Source organism: Eriocheir sinensis, chromosome 1, assembly GCF_024679095.1.
Source record: "Eriocheir sinensis breed Jianghai 21 chromosome 1, ASM2467909v1, whole genome shotgun sequence".
Lineage (NCBI taxonomy): Eukaryota > Metazoa > Arthropoda > Malacostraca > Decapoda > Varunidae > Eriocheir > Eriocheir sinensis.
In genome coordinates, this window is record NC_066509.1 from 33,323,463 (window position 1) to 33,330,962 (window position 7,500).

The window sequence follows — 7,500 nt, forward strand, 5'->3', positions numbered from 1 at the left end:
CAACTGAGAGAGCCCGGGTTCGATTCCCGGGCGGAGTGGAAAAATTTGGGCTTTTCCGATACCCTACACCCCTGTCCACCCAGCAGTGAATGGGTACCAGGTATTAATCGGGGGTTGTGTCCTGTCTCCTGGGATCTGTTCCTTTCTATAATTCCTTCCCCTCCTGTCTCTCTCCGGCATATAACCACAGATGTTGTGCCGACTAAACCAAACTTTCCAACTGTTCCCTTCTCCTATAATTCCTTCCCCTCCTGTCTCTCTCCGGCATATGACCACAGATGTTGCGCCGACTAAACCAAACTTTCCAACTGTTCCTTTCTCCTATAATTCCTTCCCCTCCTGTCTCTCTCCAGCATATGACCACAGATGTTGCGCCGACTAAACAAAACTTTCCAACCTTCAAAATTGTATACTAATTTCTCACCTAAACAACCTAATTTCCATGTCCAGGGTGATGAGAACATTCACAGTGTATTAAATGTCCCTCTATGCTTTAGTTCCATACAGGGCCGCCGGTTTGGTGTAGTGTGTGTGTGTGGTGTGCCGCTGACAACCAGACTCTACCGGGTCAAACCTCGCTCCCTTAACCCCCAGAGTGCTGCCTGGTGTGTGACGGTTTGCTTCTGTGTTACGTGAGCCACAGTGTTCCTCTAACAAGGGCGGGACAGGACCAAGGAAGGGGGTCAAGAACGGACCTTTCCCGGGCCGTGCATCAGGGAAAGGTCTTGGCGTACGCTCTGTAATGCAGGGGAAAACAGAGAGATCAATAACCTTAAATAACTAATGATTCACAGTTAATACATGAGTTATTTAAAGGTTATTGACTCGGTTTTCCCCCGCATCACAGCTCCCTTCCTGGCCCTGTTTCTCGCCCCGTCAGGTGTGGCTTGCATAGACATAGCAAAAAACAACAACAAGAAGAATAGTTGTAGCAATAGTAGTAGTAGTAGTAGTAGTAGTAGTAGAGGTGCTATTAACAGCCACAGAGAAACATTAGCAGCAGTAGTTTTCATAGTAACAACACAGCAAGCAGGTTAATAGTCGTAGTAGTAGAGGCAGTAGTGTTGGTGCTTGTAACAACCCACACAGTGACAACCTGAGTAGTATAAACATCGGAAATAACAACAACAACAACAACTTTAGCGCTAGCATCAGACAACACAGGAAGAAATGGAGTTACAGGGTCGGAAACTACAACAAGAAGTGGAGTTATAGGATTTGAAACCACAACAAGAAGTGGAGTTATAGGATTTGAAACCACAACAAGAAGCGGAGTTATAGGATTTGAAACCACAACAAGAAGCGGAGTTATAGGATTTGAAACCACAACAAGAAGCGGAGTTATAGGATTTGAAACCACAACAAGAAGCGGAGTTATAGGATTTGAAACCACAACAAGAAGTGGAGTTATAGGATTTGAAACCACAACAAGAAATGGAGTTATAGGATTTGAAACCACAACAAGAAGTGGAGTTATAGGATCGGAAACTACAACCAAAACAACAACACTAACAATAGGATCAGAAACCACAACAAGAAGTGGAGTTATAGGATCGGAAACTACAACCAAAACAACAACACTAACAATAGGATCAGAAACCACAACAAGAAGTGGAGTTATAGGATTGGAAACCACAACAACACTAGCAATAGGATCGGAAACTACAACAAGAAGTAGAGTTATAGGATTGGAAACTACAACCAAAACAACAACATTAGCAATAGGATAAAAAATAACAACAAAAATTAGAGTATTAGGACTAGAAATAACAACAGTAGTAACAGGATCGGAACACACAACACCACAACACCAACACTAGTAAGGGGATCGGAACACACAACAACAGCCAGAGTAACAACATCGGAAATAGCAACACTAATAACAGGATTGGAACACACAACAGCCACAACGCCAACACTAGTAACAGGATCGGAACACACAGCAGTTACGTCAACACTAGTAACAGGATCGGAACACATTAACAAACACCTACAACACCAACACTAGTAAGAAAATCGCAACACACAACACCACAATGTCAACACTAGTAACAGGACCGGAACACACAGCAGTTACGTCAACACTAGTAACAGGATCAGAACACATTAACAAACACTTACAACACCAACACTAGTAACAAAATCGCAACACACAACACCACAATGCCAACACTAGTAACAGGACCGGAACACAACAGCCAGAGTATCACCCCGGTAACTAACGCCCAGGCCATCAGTGCCGTAGGACCGTCGTACATAAGCACAGTGTCCGGGGGCCGCCAGCGAGGTTTGACTCTCCTCGTACAACCGGTCACCACTTCCTTTCCCAAGCAGTTTGCGGAGCATGTCTTCCGAACCTTCGACGCCAATGGGGACGGCACCATCGACTTCCGGGAGTTCCTGTGCGCGCTGTCCGTCACGTCGCGCGGCAAGCTGGAGCAGAAGCTGAGGTGGGCCTTCTCCATGTACGACCTGTTCAGGCTGACAGCGGATACATCAGCAGACAGGAGATGCTGGAGATTGTCACGGTGAGGGAGGAGGGACCAGAGGGGGTGGGGGGTGTGGTGCTGTCACTCCCTTCTCTCCCAGCAGCAGGGTTGTTGACAGGGGCGAGGGTCATGGCCACAAGGGTGCAGGAAGCAGTGTTCTGGCCATGGCTGGTGTTGTCATTTCTCTTTGTCCCCCCCATCACTAGAGTCATGGCACCCAAGTCTGGGGTGTGCATTACCATTCCCTGTCAGCCTGCTGCCACACAGTGTTGTGGATAACACGTGACGGCCCAGGCACAGGACACACTTGACCAGTAACATGCAGCACCAGTGATGGACACCAGCATTTATAGTTTTGAGTTTCCAATAATCAGTAATGCTGCCACAGACGGCTACTCTGTTGATGTATAAGGTCACTGATATTATGATTATTTAACAGCTCTGGTGCTGCTCTCCAGCAGGAAAAGTAGAAGGCTTTGTTTGAAATTACACAACAGTAATAATGATAATTGCTGTAATATTTATAATAATAACTACAGCTACTCTTTTCCATCGTAGAGTAAGCCCGCGTGCCCTAAGGGTCATGTTAGGAAGTCTGGACTCCAGAGTTAGGGCTCAGTCCTCTTGGCCGCCCCCAGACTAACCCCCCCTTCCCTCCCCTTCCCCCCCAGGCCATATACAAGATGGTTGGGTCGGTGATGAAGATGCCTGAGGACGAGAGCACCCCAGAGAAGCGGACGGACAAGATCTTCCGCCAGATGGACAAGAACAAGGACGGCAAGTTGAGTCTTGAGGAGTTCATCGAGGGCGCCAAGAGTGACCCCTCCATCGTGCGCCTCCTGCAGTGTGACCCCCAGTCCTCGCAGTGACCTCTCTGACCCCAACCCGCCCCCCCATGACCCACCCCACCCCCCCACACCCCCGCCGGTACCCCGCTCCGAGACTACCCTTCGTATGCCCCGTCGTAAAGTCTCGCTTCGTAATGAGACGCGTTGCCGCCGCCGCCGCCGCAGCCGCCGCACCGCCACAGCCACCGCCATTGACCTCCGTGACCCCTGACCTGACCCCTCACCCCCCACTACCCTTCGTTTCGCTCCTAAGTCTCGTAACATCTCAACTTACAATTCCCTGACCTGACCTAACTTGACCTAACCTGACCTGACCTCTCTCTCCACCACCCCTATACCTAACCATTCCGCTTGTGGTCGGTCGCTCGCTCGCACTCTCTCACGCACGCTGCCTGCCACGTTTGCGCCTCTCCGCTCGTACGATGATATTAATAATAATAATAATAATAATAATAATAATAATAATAATAATAATAATTGTCTGAGGCTGAGAATGGGATAAAATTTACTAGAATCGAAGAGGAAAAGGAGGAATTCAATCGCTTTATTGTCGTAAGGTCAGAAGGTCATAAGGTCACTCATCTGTGTCAGTCGAAGCAAGAGGGATTTAAAAGGTCAAATCGTCACTCCATTCTCTGTCGATGGAAGTGAAGGTATTAAAAAGGTCGGTTACGTCACTATTTTAAGGTCAACTCATAACTGTATCTAGCTATCAGTGGATGCAAGAGGGACTTAAAAGGTCATTACGTAACTCCTCTTTGTCGGTCGAAGTGAAAAGAATCAACAAGGTCAGTTACATAATTAAAAAGGTCAACTCGTAACGGTACGTGTCTATCAGTGGACGCAAGAGGGACTTAAAAGGTCATTATGTAACTGTATTCTCACAGCCGAAGCAAAAAGAATTCAAAAAGGTCAATTACGTCACTATTAAAAGGTCAACTCGTAACTGTGGACACAAGAGGGACATAAAAGGTCATTACGTAACTGTTCTCTCTCAGCCGAAGCGAAAGGAATCAAAAAGGTCAGTTACGTCACTATTACAAGGTCACCTCATAACCGTATCCAGCTATCAGTGTAATTTATGAGGCTCAAAACATCACACCATACGCCGATCGCACACAAGAGAGAGCGAGTCTGAGGGCAGCGTCGCGTGGTGGGGGTCCGTGCGGGGGTGTGCGTCAAGGCCTGCCGTACGTAACCTGCCGAAGCCTGCACAAACTCTCCCCCCTGACTGGCATGGTGCTGGTGGTCTTTACGAAGGGTAGCGGGGTAACTCATACGTGTGTGTGTGTTTATGCCCTCTTACGCCTGCATTGTCGACGGGCGTGCGTGGGTTTTGTTTTCGTCGTCAATACCCCCCCATACCCTACTCCCCCTCCGTAACCTCCCTTCCCATACCCATCCCATCCATCTCCGCCCTCCCTCTCTCCCCCCCCTCCAATCACAGGTGTACTTACGGCGAGAGATTTTTCGTACGAGTCGAGTTTTGGTTGTACGCTCGGTTGTCGGCGTTTGTGTGGTTGGCGGAAGAGAGACAGTCATGTGTGAGAGGTTGGAATATATATACAAAGGAAAGGTTGAGATAGATGGATGGATGGATGGATAGAAGGAGGAGGAGGAGAGGAGAGGAAGAAGAGGAGAAATAAAACACTAGAGAGATGAAGGAAAACAGAGAGAGAGAGAAAGAGGAATTAGAAGGAGGAAGAGGAAGAAGAAGAAGGAGGAGGAGGAAGAGGAAGAAAGAAAGGAAGAGAGAGAGAGAGGAAGAAAACAGGAACACACACACACACACACACACACACACACACACACACACACACACACACACACAGCGCCTTCGATCGACGTAACAAAACTCGGCCGTTCGGTCTCTCAGCTCGAAGCCTAGCGGACAGTTTTCACAGCCAACCCCAAAAACATCCATTTCCCAACCCCATTTCCTGACTGATTTCCCAATTCAAAACACCATTTCCCGATCCTTTCCAACCCAAAAACACCCCCATTTCCCACCCCATTTCCCCATTTCAAAACCCTTTCCCCAACCCCCAAAAACATTGCCCAAACCTGTTCCCCATTTCCCAACCCCATTTCCACCCCAAAGCCCCATTTCCCAACCCTGTTTCCACCCCCCAAAACATGTCCCACCCCGTTCCCCTATTTCCCGACCCCTCAAAATCAATTTCCCGACCCTTTTCAAAAACACCCATGTCCCCCCCATCCCCCCCCCATTTCTGTGGATACACCCAGTCATTCTACACTTGTACCATTTATTGTATATGTATTCCATCTATTTTTATTTACATTTAGCCCATTGCATGTTTATATACAAGCTGGTGTTTGATAATGTGTCCTCATCCCCTTATTCCAGTGGCGATCGGAGCCCCAGGAGGTGTAACGGATATATCATTACTGCGGAACTTTTTGTATCGTTTAAAACTCCTACTACTGCCCCACCACACCCCTGCCAGGTTGTCGTACTTTGAGCATAGTATTGACCTGTTTCCAAAGCCCGAGTATTGCCGAGAAACATCAGGGTATAGCTCTTTTAATGATAACTATAAATGAGTTTTGTTATTGGACCCCAGAAGACAGTTTGGGGGCAGGAAGTTGGGAAATATAAGAGCATAGTATTGACCTGTTTCCAAAGCCCGAGTATTGCCGAGAAACATCAGGGTATAGCTCTTTTAATGGTAACTATAAATGAGTTTTGTTATTGGACCCCAGAAGACAGTTTGGGGGCAGGAAGATGGGAAATATAAGAGCATAGTATTGACCTGTTTCCAAAGCCCGAGTATTGCCGAGAAACATCAAGGTATAATAACTCTTTTAATGGTAACTTTTAATGGTATGTTATTGGATCCCAGAAGACAGTTTGGGGGCAGGAAGTTGGGAAATATAAGAGCATAGTGTTTACCGGATTCTGAGGCCTAACAAACTTCCCAAACCCATTTCCCCATTTCAAAACCCTTTCCCCGACCCCCCAAAACATTTCCCAAACCTGTTCCCCATTTCCCACCCCCAAAACCACCCCAATACCCCATTTCCAAACCCTATTTCCACCCCAAAACCAAGCCAAGAGACATCAGGATCAAACTCTTTTAATGATAACTATAAATGAGTTTGGTTATTGGACCCCAGAAGACAGTGTTGGGGCAGGAAGTTGGGAAATATAACAGCATAGTAATTACTGGATTCCAAGGCCTAACTATTGCCAAGAGACATCAGGGTATAACTCTCTTAACAATAACAATAAATGGGTTTGGTTATTGAAGCCCAGCAGACAGTGTTGGGGCAGGAAGTTGGGAAATATGACAGCATAGTAATTACTGGATTCCAAGGCCTAACTATTACCAAGAGACATCAGGGTATAACTCTCTTAACAATAACAATAAATGGGTTTGGTTATTGGACCCCAGAAGTCAGTGTTGGGGCAGGAAGTTGGGAAATATAACAGCATAGTAATTACGGGATTCCAAGGCCTAACTATTACCAAGAGACATCAGGGTATAACTCTTTTTAACAATAACTATAAATGGGTTTGGTTATTGGACCCTGTGTCAGTGTTAGCAGGAAGTTGGGAAATAACAGCACAGTGATTCCAAGGCCTAACTATTACCAAGAGACATCAGGATCGAACTCTCTTAACAATAACTATAAATGGGTTTGGTTATTGGACCCAGAATTGATGGTAGAACGGAAGTTGAAATATAACAACATAGTAATTCTGAGTTCAAGGCTAACTATTACCAAGAGACATCGAAATTATAACTCTTTTAACAATAACTATAAATGGGTTTGGTTGTGGACCCCAGAAGTCAAGTGTTGGGGCAGGAAGTTGGGAAATATAACAGCATAGTAATTGCCGGATTGGGAGGCCTAACCTGCCAAGGACATCAAATTTATAACTCTCTTTAACAATAACAATATAAATGGCCCAGCAGACAGTGTTGGGGCAGGAAGTTGGGAAATATAACAGTCTGAGTACGACAGTCTGGCAACATTGCTCCCCCCCCCCCTTAGGCTACACGCGTAAGTGCTGACGATTACGATGATGCATAATACTATTGATGATTCTGATGACGAAGAGTAGAGGTCCCATTGTCGTCTGGCGTAGTAGCTGTGACCGTAGCGAGGTTTTTAGTGATGGTTCGAATGGCTGCCGT

General features: G+C 46.5%; 2 long non-coding RNA genes and 1 pseudogene across 2 annotated transcripts in view; 2 read left to right on the forward strand and 1 right to left on the reverse strand.

Moving 5' to 3' along the window:
• Positions 1–6,015, forward strand: part of LOC126995969 (neurocalcin homolog) — a 9,269-nt pseudogene extending 3,254 nt beyond the window's left edge.
• Positions 5,058–6,884, reverse strand: LOC126995974 (uncharacterized). Its single transcript, XR_007750857.1, has 2 exons — positions 5,973–6,884; positions 5,058–5,833 (listed from the first exon to the last, which is right to left on the reverse strand). It is a non-coding gene; the product is annotated as an uncharacterized LOC126995974 (long non-coding RNA).
• A 391-nt stretch (positions 6,885–7,275) lies between these two features.
• LOC126995990 (uncharacterized) overlaps positions 7,276–7,500 on the forward strand; it is a 4,523-nt gene continuing 4,298 nt past the window's right edge. The window contains exon 1 of the long non-coding RNA XR_007750864.1: positions 7,276–7,500. This exon is cut by the window's right edge and continues 979 nt beyond it. This is a non-coding gene — a long non-coding RNA (uncharacterized LOC126995990).